At 37.6% G+C, this 15753-nt stretch overlaps 1 protein-coding gene across 4 annotated transcripts in view; it reads right to left on the bottom strand.

The window, feature by feature from the left end:
• The window catches only part of hmbox1b (homeobox containing 1 b), a 48058-nt gene extending 46935 nt beyond the window's left edge, over window positions 1-1123 (bottom strand). For all 4 annotated transcript variants that reach the window (XM_062034700.1, XM_062034701.1, XM_062034702.1 and 1 more), the window contains exon 1: window positions 899-1123. The gene's annotated coding sequence lies outside the window, so the exon portion shown is untranslated. The remainder of the gene's footprint in view (window positions 1-898) is intronic.
• Window positions 1124-15753: the final 14630 nt, after the last annotated feature.

Here is a 15753-nt window from a genome sequence, read left to right as displayed (position 1 = left end):
GAACAAATACCCAGAACCCCTTGCAGCACTAACTCTTCTGGGACGCTACAACATACCCCCCCCCCCCCCCCGCCACCTCCTAGCCCCCCACCTCAACCCCGCCCACCTCAACCTCCTCATACTCTCTCAGGGAGAGCATGTCCCAAATTCCAAGCTGCTGTTTTGAGGCATGTTAAAAATAATGCACATGTTGGCACTTTTTTCCATAACTTTAGTTGATTTATTTTGGAAAACCTTGTTACATTGTTTAATGCATCCAGCGGGGCATCACAACACAATTAGGCATAATAATGTGTTAATTCCACGACTGTGTATATAGGTATCGGTTTACATCGGTATCGGTAATTAAGAGTTGGACAATATCGGGATATCGGCAAAAAAAGCCATTATCGGACATCTCTAAAAAAAAAGGTGCCTTGGCTCAGAAAAGGTTGAAAAACACTGCAATAAAGTACTTTCTATTCTATTCTATATTATAGCACCACTGTACACGTTGCTGTCCTAATATCCACTTTCTATTGCGTAAGTCGTCTCCCAGCATGTGTTTGTTGATTACATTCAAGAGCACAAATGTGTGTTTTTAATTCATCACTTGAGGGCAAGACAAGTAGCTTCTTTCACGCCCTTCTTACCTGCTAACTTACGTTATGCTAACCATTCCGTTTAGCCCCCAGGGTCTTTAAAAAAAACAAGGCAAATGAGCAGCAACTGGTTTGTTTTGGAAACATTAAAGTGCCAGTTAGCACGACATGCTAGCCGTGCTAACAGTTAGCACGACATGCTAGCGGTGCTAATAGTTAGCACAACATGCTAACTGTGCCATTAGCTTCGGTTAGCGGCGATTTGATATACATATAGCATCATTTCCAGCGTGCTGTGTGACAAACTACACGCTTACCTGGCGTTAAATCGTCCACTTGAACATTTGCAGTCCACGACACGACCGAAGGGCCCACCTCGGAGGGAACCGAGGCCGCGTTGTGATGCAGTTTTGATGTCTGAATGTTTCCCGAGGATTTCTAATCAGAGGCGAATGATTAGTGTGCGCTTTGTCTGTGTGACAACAGCCATATTGACAAGGAACACGTTGGCGGAGCTCCTTGGGAATTGTAGTTTTCTCCCTGCGGAAACCCTCCTCGCCAGGCCATGAACTTCTTGCCATTAAAACTACAAATCCCCTAAAGGCGCCGTGCCGCTGGCTAAAAAAAAGGTACATTTTTCTATGGGCACGTTCGTACTTATTCTTAAATACGTTGAATACGTATGCTATGTACTTGACGGTTGTACCAGAAATGATATATTAATATTATATATATGTTTCCTCTTTGCAATGGAGGGTCAACCAAGACAGAATAAAAAATGCATTTTTAAATAATGACTTAAATGTGTATAATTACAAACATATACCATAGAGCAGGGGTCACCAACGCGGTGCCCGCGGGCACCAGGTAGCCCGTAAGGACCAGATGAGTAGCCCGCTGGCCTGTTCTAAAAAATAGCTCAAATAGCAGCACTTACCAGTGAGCTGCCTCTATTTTTAAATTTTATTTATTTACTAGCAAGCTGGTCTCGCTTTGCTCGACATTTTTAATTCTAAGAGAGACAAAACTCAAATAGAATTTGAAAATCCAAGAAAATATTTTAAAGACTTGGTCTTCACTTGTTTAAATAAATTCATTGTTTTTTTTACTTTGTTTCTTATAACTTTCAGAAAGACAATTTTAGAGAAAAAAATACAACCTTGAAAATGATTTTAGGATTTTTAAACACATATACCTTTTTACCTTTTAGATTCCTTCCTCTTCTTTCCTGACAATTTAAATCTATGTTCAAGTTTTTTTTTTTTTTTTGGAAAGAATAATAAATACATTTTATTTTAATTCTTCATTTTAGCTTCTGTTTTTTCGACGGAGAATATTTGTGAAATATTTCTTCAAACTTATTAGGATTAAAATTCAAAAAAAATATTCTGGCAAATCTAGAAAATCTGTAGGATCAAATTTAAATCTTATTTCAAAGTCTTTTGAATTTCTTTTAAAAAAAAATTGTTCTGGAAAATCTAGAAGAAATAATGATTTGTCTTTGTTAGAAATATAGCTTTGTCCAATTTGTTATATATTCTAACAAAGTGCGTATTGGATTTTAACCTATTTAAAACATGTCATCAAAATTCTAAAATTAATCTTAATCAGGAAAAATTACTAATGATGTTCCATAAATTATTTTTTTAATTTTTTCAAAAAGATTCGAATTAGCTAGTTTTTCTCTTCTTTTTTTCGGTTGAATTTTGAATTTTAAAGAGTCGAAATTGAAGATAAACTATGTTTCAAAATGTAATCGTCATTTTTTTTGTGTTTTCTCCTCTTTTAAACCATTCAATTAGGTGTAAATATCATTAATTATTAATAATAACATAGAGTTAAAGGTAAATTGAGCAAATTGGCTATTTCTGGCAATTTATTTAAGTGTGTATCAAACTGGTAGCCCTTCGCATTAATCACTACCCAAGAAGTAGCTCTTGGTTTCAAAAAGGTTGGTGACCCCTGCCATAGAGAGATAGAAGCGGTAGAAAATGGATGGATGGGTATAGTTGTATTACTAATGCTTGTTGGCATTATTTCAATTAACTTAAAAATGTCAATTAATTTGAAAAAGATCCAAATATGATATGATAGGATAGACTTTGCTATAAATTAAATGCAATTTAATTGCAAGGATAGATTAGAACTGACAAACAACGGCCCCAGGGGCGGATGCGGCCCTCCAGCGTCCACAGTCGGGCCCTCGGGATAATAGTTAAGAATCTGTCCTGTCCAGTCGCTCCAAACCAGCTCCAGTCCTGCAGCGTGTTTACTTGTGTGTGATATCGTGTGCGATACAAGCAGTCCTGGAGTGCGTTTACTTGTGTGTGTGATATCATATGGGATTCAAGCAAACCTGCAGAGTGTTTACTTGTGTTTGATGTCATGTGCGATACAAGCAGTCCTACAGCGTGTTTACTTGTGTGTGATATCATGTGCAATACAAGCAGTCCTGGAGCGTGTTTACTTGTGTGTGATATCATCTGTGATACAAGCTGTCCTGCACGTGTTTCCTTGTGTGTGATATCATGTGCAATGCAAGCAGTCCTGCAGAATGTTTATTTGTGTTTGATATCATGTACGATACAAGCAGTCCTGCAATGTGTTTACTTGTGTGATATCATGTGCGATACAAGCAGTCCAGCAGAGTGTTTACTTGTGTGTGATATCATCTGCGATACAAGCTGTCCTGCATGTGTTTCCTTGTGTGTGATATCCTGTGCGATACAAGCAGTCCTGCAGAGTGTTTATTTGTGTTTGATATCATGTACGATACAACCAGTCCTGGAGCGTGTTTACTTGTGTGTGATATCATATGGGATTCAAGCAAACCTGCAGAGTATTTACTTGTGTGTGATATCATGTGCGATACAAGCAGTCCTACAGCGTGTTTACTTGTGTGATATCATGTGCGATATAAGCAGCCGTGCAGCGCGTTTACTTGTGTGTGTGATATCATGTGCGACATAAGCAGCCGTGCAGCATGTTTTCTTGTGTGTGATATCATGTGCGATAAAAGCTGTCTTGCACGTGTATACTTGTGTGTGATATCATGTGCGGTACAAGCTATCCGGCAGAGTGTTTATTTTGTGTTTGACACCATGTGCGATACAAGCAGTCCTGCAGAGTATTTACTTGTGTGTGATATCATCTGCGGTACAAGTTGTCATGCACGTTTTTCCTTGTGTGTGATATCATGTGCAATACAAGCGATCCTGCAACTGTTTCTTTGTGTAATATCATGTGCAATACAAGCAGTCCTGTGCCGTGTTTACTTGTGTGTGATATCATAAAAACTTAACATTTGGGATACAAGCAGTCCTGCAGCGTGTTTACTTGTGTGTGTGATACTATGTGCGATATAAGCAGCCGTGCAGCGTGTTTACTTGTGTGTGTGATATCATGTGCGATACAAGCAGTCCTGCAGCGTGTTTACTTGTGTGCGATATCATGTGCGATACAAGCAGTCCTGCAGAGTGTATACTTGTGTGTGATATCATGTGCGATACAAGCAATCCGGCAGAGTGTTTATTTTGTGTTTGACACCATGTGCGATACAAGCAGTTCTGCAGAGTATTTACTTGTGTGTGATATCATCTGCGGTACAAGTTGTCCTGCACGTTTTTCCTTGTGTGTGATATCATGTGCAATACAAGCGATCCTGTAACTGTTTCTTTGTGTAATATCATGTGCAATACAAGCAGTCCTGCGCCGTGTTTACTTGTGTGTGATATCATAAAAACTTAAAATTTGGGATACAAGCAGTCCTGCAGCGTGTTTACTTGTGTGCGATATCATGTGCGATACAAGCAGTCCTGCAGAGTGTTTACTTGTGTGTGATATCATCTGTGATACAAGTTGTCCTGCAACTGTTTCTTTGTGTGATATCATGTGCGATACAAGCAGTCCTGCACCGTGTTTACTTGTGTGTGATATCATAAAAACTTAAAATTTGGGATACAAGCAGTCGTGCAGAGTATTTACTTGTGTGTGATATCCTGTGCGATACAAGCAGTCCTGCAGTGTGTTTACTTGGGTGCGATATCATGTGCGATACAAGCAGTCCTGCAGAGTGTTTACTTGTGTGTGATATCATCTGCGATACAAGTTGTCCTGCAACTGTTTCTTTGTGTGATATCATGTGCGATACAAGGAGTCCTGCACCGTGTTTACTTGTGTGTGATATCATAAAAACTAAAAATTTGGGATACAAGCAGTCCTGCAGAGTATTTACTTGTGTGCGATATCATGTACGATGCAAGCAGTCCTTCAGCGTGTTTACTTGTGTGCGATATCATGTGTGATACAAGCAGTCCTGCGGTGTTTACTTGTGTGTGGGATCATGTGCGATATAAGCAGTCCTGCAGAGTGTTTAATTGTGTGTGATATCATGTGCGATATGAGCAGCCCCTGTAGCTTGTTTTTTTTAAACATTTGTTTATTTAAATGTTTGACATATACAGTTGCCAGGAATACGATGCTAATATATGCTAAATGTGGAAAACTAAGAAAGGAAAAAACTAAGAAAAAACATGCAAATATTGACATGAAGCCAGAGACAATCACATCATGGCTGACAGCTGCCCCTACTAGCTTAGTCCAATGTGCACTATTTACATTACGTCATCTCATACACAGTATTTTATTAATACTATATTAGTATCAATACTGTATTAGCATCAATACTGTGCATCAATACTGTATTAGCATCAATACTGTGCATCAATACTATATTAGCATCAATACTGTATTAGCCTCAACACTGTATTAGCATCAATACTGTATTAGCATGAATACTGTGCATCAATACTCTATTAGCATCAATACTGTATTAGCATCAATAGTGTATGAGCATTAATACTGCATTAACATCAATACTGTATTAGCATCAATACTCTTAGCATCAATACTGTATTAGCATCAATACTGTATTAGCATCAATACTCTTAGCATCAATACTGTATTAGCATCAATAGTGTTTGAGCAATAATACTGCATTAACATCAATACTGTATTAGCATCAATACTGTATTAGCATCAATAGTGTATGAGCAATATTACTGCATTAGCATCAATACTGCATTAGCATCAATACTCTATTAGCATCAATACTCTATAAGCATCAATATTGTATTAACATCAATACTCTATTAGCATCAATATTGTATTAACATCAATACTCTATTAGCATCAATACTGTATTAGCCTCAATACTGTATTAGCATCAATACTCTATTAGCATCAATACTGTACTGTATTACATCAATACTCTATTAGCATCAATACTGTATTACATCAATACTCTATTAGCATCAATACTGTATTAACATCAATACTCTATTAGCATTAATACTGTATTAACATCAATACTCTATTAGCTGCAATACTGCATTAGCATCAATACTCTATTAGCATCAATACTCTATAAGCATCAATATTGTATTAACATCAATACTCTATTAGCATCAATACTGTATTAGCCTCAATACTGTATTAGCATCAATACTCTATTAGCATCAATACTCTATTAGCATCAATACTGTATTAGCATCAATAGTGTATGAGCATTAATACCGCATTAACATCAATACTGTATTAGCATCAATACTGTATTAGCATCAATACTCTTAGCATCAATTCTGTATTAGCATCAATACTGTATTAGCATCAATAGTGTATGAGCAATAATACTGCATTAACATCAATACTGTATTAGCATCAATACTGTATTAGCATCAATAGTGTATGAGCAATAATACTGCATTAACATCAATACTGTATTAGCGTCAATACTCTTAGCATCAATACTGTATTAGCATCAATACTCTTAGCATCAATACTCTATTAGCGTCAATACTGTATTAGCATCAATACTGTATTAGCGTCAATACTCTTAGCATCAATACTGTATTAGCATCAATACTCTTAGCATCAATACTGTATTAGCGTCAATACTGCATTAACATCAATACTGTATTAGCGTCAATACTCTTAGCATCAATACTGTATTAGCATCAATACTCTTAGCATCAATACTGTATTAGCATCAGTACTGTATTAGCATCAATACTCTATTAGCATCAATACTGCATTAACATCAATACTGCATTAACATCAATACTCTATTAGCATCAATACTGCATTAACATCAATACTGTATTAGCGTCAATACTCTTAGCATCAATACTGTATTAGCATCAATACTGCATTAGCATCAATACTCTATTAGCATTATCCATTTATTTTTAAGGGTAGACCCTGGTCAAGGAGGGCAGGGTAGACCTTGGACAACGGTAGGCCCTGGTCAAAAGGGGTGGGGTAGACCCTGGACAAGGGAGTTGGGGTAGACCCTGGACAAGGGGTTGGAGTAGACCCTGGACAAGGAGGGCGGTGTAGACCCTGGACAAGGAGTTGGAGTAGACCCTGGACAAGGAGGGCGGTGTAGACCCTGGACAAGGGGTTGGGGTAGACCCTGGACAAGGAGGGCGGTGTAGACCCTGGACAAGGAGGGCGGTGTAGACCCTGGACAAGGGGTTGGGGTAGACCCTGGATGGCAGGACCAACACAGACAACATTTAGTCATGGAACTATTCAGTGTTACCAACTGAATCCTTTAGTCAGGACAGTCCCACTGAGATGAAGAAGGTCTTGCAAGGGAGTCTCAAACATTCACACACCAGTGGACTTCCCACTGGGAGCAAAGGGGGGTCAAGTGTCTTGCCCAAGGACACAACGGCAGTGACATGGTTGGTGGCCGCTCTACCATCTGAGTCACGCCGCCCCAATAATACCATATTAGCATTATATAGTATTACGTCAACAATAATACTATATTACCAATATTGTATTACAATTTATATATTGTATGAATATAATTCTGTATTAATATAATACTATATTTGCATTATATAGTGTTATATTTTCATATATTATATGAGCATTAATATAATACTACATTAGCATTATATAGTATTACATCAACAAAACTATATTAACAATATTGTATTATATTAACATTAATACAATATATGAACACTAACATAATTCTACATTAATATACTGTGTTTGCATTATATAGTGCTATATTTTCATACATTATATCAACATTAATATAATACTATATTAGCTTTATATAGTGTTACATTAACAATAAAACTATATTTAACAATATTGTATTATATTAACATTAATATAATATTATATTAACATTAATTCTATATTAATATAATACTATGTTTGCAATATAGTGTTATATTTTCATATATTATATCAACAATTATATAATACTATATTAGCTTTATATAGTATTATATTAACACTCATTATGAACATTATTATAATACTATGTTTGCATTATAGTGTTATATTTTCATATATTATATCAAAAATAAAATAGTACTATATTAGCTTTATATAGTATTATATTAACATTTATATAATAGTTTATGAACATTAATATAATACTATGTTTGCATTATAGTGTTATATTTTCATATATTATATCAAAAATAAAATAGTACTATATTAGCTTTATATAGTATTATATTAACATTTATATAATAGTTTATGAACATTAATATAATACTATGTTTGCATTATAGTGTTATATTTTCATATATTATATCAACAATAATATAGTACTATATCAGCTTTATATAGTATTATATTAATTAAATATTCATTCAAATATAACATGGGCACGGATGAAGTTAAAGCCCAGCAAGTGCAGAAGTATCTCCATTGTGAAAGGCCAAGTCACAGACCAGAGATTTCATGTCAGCGGAACACCAGTACCAACTGTTTCAGAAATGCCAGTAAAGAGCTTGGGAAGGTGGTACGACGCAAGGCTCAAAGACACCGAACAGTTTGAGCAACTAAAAAAGGATACCATCACTTACATGGATCGCATCAATAAAACCTTGTTGCCAGGAAAACTTACGTTGTGGTGTTTTCAATTTGGCATACTCCCAAGACTCTTGTGGCCTTTAACTGTGTACGAAATCCCCATCACCAAGGTTGAAAAATAGGAACGTGTGATAAGCACACAGCTGAAACAGTGGCTTGGAGTTCCAAGATGCTTCAGTTCTATTGGACTATATGGGCATGGCAAATTGGAATGACCAATCTCAGGACTGGTGGAAGAATTCAAATGCACCAAAGCAAGGCTGGTCATGACGCTAACTGAAACTGAGGATGCAGTCATTCGAACAGCGGCCCCCCCGAGTAACAGCCGGAAGGAAGTGGATTCCATCAGAAGCTGTTCAGAGTGCAAAGTCTGCTCTTCAATTCAGAGATGTGGTTGGGCAAGTACAGCATGGGAGAGCAGGGCTCGGACTCATCCCGAAACCTCCCCTATGGCACAAAGCAACATCAGAGCAGAAGAGACGGCTAGTAGTAGAGGAAGTCAGGAGACAGGAGGAGGGAGGGCGACATGCTAAAGCCGTCTCAATGGCCAAGCAGGGGAGATGGACCAACTGGTAAAGCCTGGAGAAGATAAAGCTCAACTGGTATGACATCTGGCGGATGGAGAGAGCACGACTGAGTTTTATCATCAGAGCCACGTACGACCTGCTACCGTCCCCCATAAATCTGAAAACCTGGTACGGAGAAGATCCCGCCTGTTCCCTGTGTCAAGTACCTGCATCTCTAAGGCATATCCTATCAGGGTGTACTATAAGTCTCACCCAAGGACGCTATACTTGGCGGCATAACCAAGTACTCAGAGAGCTTGCATCAACACTGGAACAGAGGCGAACCACCACAAACAATCTCCCACAAACACCAGCAGGAAAGGTCCACTTCACACAATTTGTACCAGCTGGCCAACATCAAGAGTGTCAAACAACACCAAATAATGCAAGCATCCTGCAGTCGGCTCGAGATTGGAAATTGGAAGTGGACCTAGATAAAAAGCTTGTGTTTCCCCCAGAAATAATGGCTACAACACTCCGGCCAGACATGGTTCTGTGGTCTCCAACAGCAAAACTGGCTTATGTCGTGGAGCTGACAGTACCATGGGAAGAAGGGGTTGAAGAGGCTTACGAAGGGAAACAAATCAATCAATCAATGTTTATTTATATAGCCCCAAATCACAAGCGTCTCAAAGGGCTGCACAAGCCACAACGACATCCTCGGTACAGAGCCCACATACGGGCGAGGAAAAACTCACCCCAGTGGGACGTCGGTGAATGACTATGAGAAACCTTGGAGAGGACCGCATATGTGGGTAACCCCCCCCCCCACCCCCCTCTAGGGGAGACCGAAAGCAATGGATGTCGAGTGGGTCTGACATAACATTGTGAAAGTCCAGTCCACAGTGGATCCAACACATCAGCGAGAGTCCAGTCCACAGCGGGGCCAACAGAAAACCATCCCGCATTACCGAGTCGCCTTGTTTAATTGTTTGGTTGTCAAATGTTAAGGTGGTATTATTAAATAGATGTCGGTGTTGAGCAGGACCGATAATCAGCGTTTCCGTTTTCTTAGCGTTGAGTTGCAAAAAGTTAGCGGACAAAAAAAAACAACAAATATTCTGACCTGGCAGCTGAAGCATCCCAGAACGGCTGGAAGACCAGCATTTTCCCAGTAGAGGTGGGATGCAGGGGATTTATTGCCACATCTACCATCAGTCTGTTGAGAAAAATGGGGGTGAAAGGACGCTCCCTCCAACAGACTATCAAGTCCATGTCAAGAGCTGCCGAAAAAGCCAGCAACTGGCTCTGGATTAAGCGCAAGGACCCCATTTGGGCAGTAAAATGACAGACAATGGTATGCGGTCAGGCTTAGGCCCGACTCAGGGAAAAGGACGACCCTGCCATGCAGAGTCCAACAGGATATGGAGGGTATGGCATGGAGGGGGGTGTACCTGGGACTCTAGGTACATCGTTGAGCCCTCTGGAGACGTCGTGGGCTTCAATCAACGAAACGTCGATGAAGCAGGGTGCCCACCTGAAGACCCCAATGACATACTTACCCTCCCTTTCACCACTCCACACCGACTGCTACCGTCAAGATTGTTCCTACTTACCAAAGGGATTGAAACATCTAGTTCTATTTGCTTTACAATTATATAGTACTATATTAGCTTTATATAGTATTATATTAACACTCATTATGAACATTATTATAATACTATGTTAGCATTATAGTGTTATATTTTCATATATTATATAAAAAATAAAATAGTACTATATTAGCCTTATATAGTATTATATTAACATTTATATAATAGTTTATGAACATTAATATAATACTATGTTTGCATTATAGTGTTATATTTTCATATATTATATCAACAATAATATAGTACTATATCAGCTTTATATAGTATTATATTAACATTCATATAACAGTTTATGAAAATTAATATAATACTATATTAGCTTTATGTAGTATTTTATTAACAATCATATAATAGTTTGTGAACTTTAATATAATACTATATTAACATAGCAACATGAATCAGAATTTTATTGAGAAAAGTAAGAAAGTACCAGTAAAAGTTTGTTATGATTGAATAAGAATTAAAATTTGAGCCAAAGGAGACGCTCCATGTTGCCATGGTGACATGTTGAGGCGGCGGCGTCACTCCACTCACTTTCACACATTATATAAATGTTAAGAAAAAAATCTGTTGTATCGCCCTCCTCTTGGCCATCGGAGTCACCGTTGTTGGTAAAAAAAAACAAAAAAAAACTTATTCGCCATGTTGTTCTTTCAGGATCTTGTGCTTTTATTGTGAAGCCCTTTGCTAAATACACTAAACATGTTTTTTTTAATCAAGTGACGTCACAGCACATATTTACTGTCAGATGTTTAAGGGCTGATCATGGTAAATATAGATATTATTCATAGATGTGTGCATGAATAATATAATCGTAATGACAAAATACTGTATTTTTAATGTTGCCTTGTGAGTTCAGAAGTGGGGGGCGTGGCAGGATGACGTCACAGTGGCGACACGGTTGTATACGTCACAAACGAAAAAAGGCGACAAGTACGAAGGAAGGAAAATAAGCTTCCTCGTCATTTTTGTCTCCATTAACACGCACACACTTTTTATATTTATCTAAAACCACTTTTATACTGAAGTTCGATGTTTCTCAACAGGAAGTTGACAATTATTTTGTACCAGTGTGTTTTGTTTTGACGGCGCTTGTGGAAGCCGCAATGCACGATGGGGAATGAATCTTCCCGAGTCTAGCTTGCCGAAGTTCCCCAAAACAACCACTAGATGGCGACCACGCACATTGTATGCTGATTGTGCGTGTACAACGTATAATGTACCTTTGTCGTCATCTAGTGGTTAAGTAGGATTCAGCAACCTGCCTGTCATACAATAACGTCCTCATCAATTGTTTATGCAAATTGTAATGTATTTGAGTTTGAATAATGTTAACGTTAATGTCAATTATATATATATAAAATTGTATTTGTTTATATAATTTGTTTGTACATACATCATTTTCAAATGTATATATTTTTAGTAACCTTTCTTTGGTTTCTTTTTTTAGTAAAATTTTTCTCAAACTTATTTTTTTTTTTTTATGTTGTTTTTTATGTTTGATTTATTTATTTTTTTTACGTTTTAAGTGCCAAAAAATTCAAAGTGGCCAGAATATACATACAACCATATACATCATGTTTTTAACTTTGCTTTTCTATTCTTTTTTTTTTTACTTTTTAAAATTATTTTTACTTTTATTTGTAAAAAAAAAAAAAAAGAACAAGTGCCAGCAAATATGCAAATTATAAAGTATTTGAGTTTAAACAATGTCAATGTTTGTTATTTATATGTATATAATTGACATTAATATTATTCAAACTCAAATACATTACAATTTGCTAGCTAACAAACATTTCATATTTGTCATACTTCATGTAAAATGGACTCTCACAAATGTTGGGGACTTTAATATAGCTACAAAATATTATTATTAATATAACTTGAGTCCTACTGTAAAGGAACGCTACTTGACAATTCAGTCGATTTCTGCTTTGCCCCTACTAGCTTAGTCCAAAGGGGCGTGTCCGTGCATTGATATGAAGCTAGTAGGGGCAGATGTCAGAATTGTCCACGTACATCAGATCGCACGTCTGAAACGTGACACTACACTTTAACTATTGTTTTTATATCAAATATTTAACATCGCAAGTTTTGATGTTGACAATAAAGTAAATCACATGGTCATAAATATTCATATCTTCTGATCGAGTATTCTATATACACTTCTATGAACATTAAGAGTGTAAGGATTTATGCCTAAAACCAGATGTGACCAATCTAAGTCTAAGACCAGATGTGACCAATCTAAGTCTAAGACTAGATGTGACCAATCTAAGTCTAAGACTAGATGTGACCAATCTAAGTCTAAGGTTAAGACTAGATGTGACCGATCTTAAGTCTAAGACTCGATGTGACAAATCTAAGTCTAGATGTGACCGATTTATGTCTAAGACCAGATCTGACCAATCTATGCCTAAGACCAGATGTGACCAATATAAGTCTAAGACTCGATGTGACCAATCTAAGTCTAAGACTAGATGAGAACGATCTAAGTCTAAGACTCGATGTGACCAATCTAAGTCTAACACTAGATGTGACCAATGTAAGTCTAAGGTTAAGACTAGATGTGACCGATCTTAAGTCTAAGACATGATGTGACAAATCTAAGTCTAGATGTGACCGATTTATGTCTAAGACCAGGGGCCGTATTTATCAAGCGTCTTAGAGTGCCATTTTACACTTAAGTCCTGAGAATTTGCGAAATTTAGTCCTACTCTCAAACTTAAGAATAAAAGCTATTTATCAACTTTCTTAAGTCTAAGAACCACTCCTACTCTCCACGATATTTAAGAGACCTTCAGAGGTGTCTTAAGTGGTTAGGAGTTGCCAGCAGGGGATGGCACTGAGGCGAGAGAGACGTGCGCGAACGTTCAGGGAGCGGAAGGATGTCCTAGCTTTGTTTGATGACGAGCAGCTGATCAAACGGTATCGTTTAGACAGAGCGGGTATTATTTTTGTCACAGATTTAATCATTTTCGATTCCTTGTTGATTTCTGCATGTGGCTGCAATGGGCTAGTATATATAGAGCCACCCACACCAGTTTCAAATTAGTTGCCTAATTAATGAATTGGAAAGAAAATGTTATGAGAGTAGCGTATGTGTGTGGCCCTTTAATAGGTGACAACATGTGAGGTGAGTGACGTCAGTGTATGGGCGAGAGAAGAGAGGGAGTGGTAGCGCGAGTGCGGGGACTAGTTTGTTTTGTATTATTTTGTAGTTTGTCAAAATATACACTCCCATTGTCCACTTAAATATTTCTAAGATATTTCTTTATTCTTAGACAACGGATTCCCTTCCGTGATTGGTCATTTCTTTGGACACAGAAATTACGTCACCTAAAATTCCGTTTACGGCACATAGTAATGTCGTAATTCAGCTCTGAGTGTGACACTTAAGATTCAGTCCTACACTTCGCTGAAAGTGTGAGTAAGACGCTTGATAACTAACTTTTAAGTGCAGCTTTCAGCGAAGAATTTATTTACTCTTAAGTCAACTCTTAGCAGACTTCTTAGGAGTAATTCTAAGAAGCTTGATAAATACGGCCCCAGATGTGACCAATCTATGCCTAAGACCAGATGTCACCAATATAAGTCTAAGGCTAGATGAGAACGATCTAAGTCTAAGACTAGATGTGCCCAATCTCAGTCTAAGACTCGATGTGACCAATCTAAGTCTAAATCTAGATGTGACCAATGTAAGTCTAAGGTTAAAACTAGATGTGACCGATCTTAAGTCTAAGACATGATGTGACAAATCTAAGTCTAGATGTGACCAATATAAGTCTAAGGCTAGATGAGAACGATCTAAGTCTAAGACCAGATCTGACCAATCCATGCCTAAGACCGGATGTGACCAATATAAGTCTAAGACTAGATGTGACCAATCTAAGTTTAAGGCTAGATGAGACCGATCTAAGTCTAAAACTAGATGTGACCAGTCTAAGACTTGATGTGACCAATCATAGTCTAAGACTCGATGTGACCAATTTAAGTCTAAGACTCAATATGACCAATCTAAGTCTAAGACTAGATGTGACCAGTCTAATACTCGATGTGACCAATCTAAGTCTAAGACTCGATGTGACCAATCTAAGTCTAATACTCGATGTGACCAATCTAAGTCTAAGACTCGATGTGACCAATCTAAGTCTAAGACTCGATGTGACCAATCTAAGTCTAAGACTAGATGTGACCAGTCTAATACTCAATGTGACCAATCTAAGTCTAAGACTAGATGTGACCAATCTAAGTCTAATACTCGATGTGACCAATCTAAGTCTAATACTCGATGTGACCAATCTAAGTCTAAGACTAGATGTGACCAATCTAAGTCTAAGACTAGATGGGACCAATCTGAGTCTAATACTCGACGTGACCAATCTAAGTCTAAATGTGACCAATCTAGGTCTAATACTCGATGTGACCAATCTAAGTCTAAAACTCGATGTGACCAATCTAAGTCTAAGACTAGATGTGACCAGTCTAATACTCAATGTGACCAATCTAAGTCTAAGACTAGATGTGACCAATCTAAGTCTAATACTCGATGTGACCAATCTAAGTCTAAGACTAGATGTGACCAATCTAAGTCTAAGACTCAATGTGACCAATCTAAGTCTAAGACTCGATGTGACCAATCTAAGTCTAAGACTAGATGTGACCAGTCTAATACTCAATGTGACCAATCTAAGTCTAAGACTCGACGTGACCAATCTAAGTCTAAGACTCGATGTGACCAATCTGAGTCTAATACTCGATGTGACCAATCTGAGTCTAATACTCGACGTGACCAATCTAAGTCTAAGACTCGACGTGACCAATCTAAGTCTAAGACTCGACGTGACCAATCTAAGTCTAAATGTGACCAATCTAAGTCTAAGACTCGATGTGACCAATCTAAGTCTAAGACTAGATGTGACCAGTCTAATACTCAATGTGACCAATCTAAGTCTAAGACTCGACGTGACCAATCTAAGTCTAAGACTCGATGTGACCAATCTGAGTCTAATACTCGATGTGACCAATCTGAGTCTAATACTCGACGTGACCAATCTAAGTCTAAGACTCGACGTGACCAATCTAAGTCTAAGACTCGACGTGACCAAT

Source organism: Entelurus aequoreus, linkage group LG23 (genome assembly GCF_033978785.1).
Source record: "Entelurus aequoreus isolate RoL-2023_Sb linkage group LG23, RoL_Eaeq_v1.1, whole genome shotgun sequence".
NCBI lineage: Eukaryota > Metazoa > Chordata > Actinopteri > Syngnathiformes > Syngnathidae > Entelurus > Entelurus aequoreus.
The sequence above is the reverse complement of the archived record's forward strand: the minus strand, read 5'-3'. Positions and strand labels throughout refer to the sequence as shown.